Consider the following 1852-nt stretch of genomic DNA (forward strand, 5'->3'; position numbering starts at 1 on the left):
AACACTAGACGGGCTGCGGCGTTCTGGATGAGTTGTAGGGGTTTAATGGCACAGGCAGGGAGCCCAGCCAACAGCGAGTGCAGTAATCCAGACGGGAGATGACAAGTGCCTGGATTAGGACCTGCGCCGCTTCCTGTGTGAGGCAGGGTCGTACTCTGCGGATGTTGTAGAGCATGAACCTACAGGAACGGGCCACCGCCTTGATGTTAGTTGAGAACGACAGTTTGTTGTCCAGGATCACGCCAAGGTTCTTAGCGCTCTGGGAGGAGGACACAATGGAGTTGTCAACCGTGATGGTCCCCGGGAGGAAGAGCAGCTCCGTCTTGCCGAACAGCTTGAGGTGGTGATCCGTCATCCACACTGATATGTCTGCCAGACATGCAGAGATGCGATTCGCCACACTAATACTCCATACTGGCCAATGATTATAATGGCGATTCTGTTCCAACCATAAATTCATACATTGTGCCCCTACCCTGAGAGAATGGAAGTTCAACATGTAATAGGTTAATGCATGCATGCCTGAGTACCTGCCTGTTGGTCATCAAAGGTTGTGAAATACCTGTGTGTTTTACCTGCGAATGGACCTACAAAGCTGGTTTGTTGAAGATAGAAACGGAGTGAATAGAACAGCATCTGATAGGCCCTAATCTTCTGATAGATCTGCAACTACTTGTTCCGTCAAGAATCTCTCTCATCACAGAGACTATAGTTCTGCATCAGTTCCCCCATGCAGCAAAGTGCAAAGGTCAAACCTGTTTACTGTAATGTGTTCCTATAATGACCAGTGGTTCAGTTAACGGCTAAATAACTACGACCATTCTCTCCTTTAATCTCTAGTGTGTGTGTGTGTGTGTGTGGGGGGGGGGTGTGTGTGTGTGTGTGTGTGTGTGTGTGTGTGTGTGTGTGTGTGTGTGTGTGTGTGTGTGTGTGTGTGTGTGTGTGTGTGTGTGTGTGTGTGTGTGTGTGTGTGTGTGTGTGTGTGTGTGTGAGACATCAAACACAGACTGACCCTAAGGCTGTATGCATATTGTTAAAGTATGGGAGCTACAGTATGGGTGAACAATTAACCAAACACACACACACACTGGAAAGCAGCTATGCAATTTGAATGACTAATTCTAACTGTATGGGGACTGGTTTTCCATTGACCCTGTGTGAGACCGTAAGTTCTTCTTTTCATAGTTCTGAGTGGTTCATCTGAGCCATTCTGTGTTCTAATTCATAAGTGCCATGGTTTGTTACTGCAGGGGTCTGTATGTACAGACATTAGTAAACTGTCTGTTAGCAGCTCTGAGACAGACCCTCTCTGTTTCCCCTTTGTAATGCCTGAGGGAGGCATGAGAAAAGAGAGGCCTGCTTGGCGCAGTGTGTATGTATGTGTTCCCTTGTGTGTGTATTTGTGTGTGTGTGCGTGTGCATGTGTGTGTGTTAATTGTCCCATATTAAAACTGTAGATTTGGCAGGGGTTAGGGCCCATGCACACACTACGCTAGTTTCCTTTAACGGGGTTTGTGGGGTCTGATCTGCAATAGCTATAGCTGTAGATTAACCATGACATAAAGGCAACTTAACCTGAGAAAAAAAAAATATTTTATTTCAACAGGCAAGTCAGTAAAGAACTCTTATTTACAATGACGGCCTACAGTAGGTTAACTGCCTTGTTCAGGGGCAGAACGACATAATTTTACTTTGTCAGCTCAGGGATTCGATCCAGCAACTTTTCGGTTACAGGCCCAACCCTCTAACCAGGGGCTACCTGCCACCCCTGTGTTGTGTTGATGTGTTGATGTAGTGTTGCCAATAGTTTATGTTATTACTTTTTACAGTATTGAACAAAAGTATGCAAACA

The sequence above is a fragment of the Oncorhynchus gorbuscha genome, linkage group LG08, assembly GCF_021184085.1.
Source record: "Oncorhynchus gorbuscha isolate QuinsamMale2020 ecotype Even-year linkage group LG08, OgorEven_v1.0, whole genome shotgun sequence".
In the NCBI taxonomy this organism is placed as follows: domain Eukaryota; kingdom Metazoa; phylum Chordata; class Actinopteri; order Salmoniformes; family Salmonidae; genus Oncorhynchus; species Oncorhynchus gorbuscha.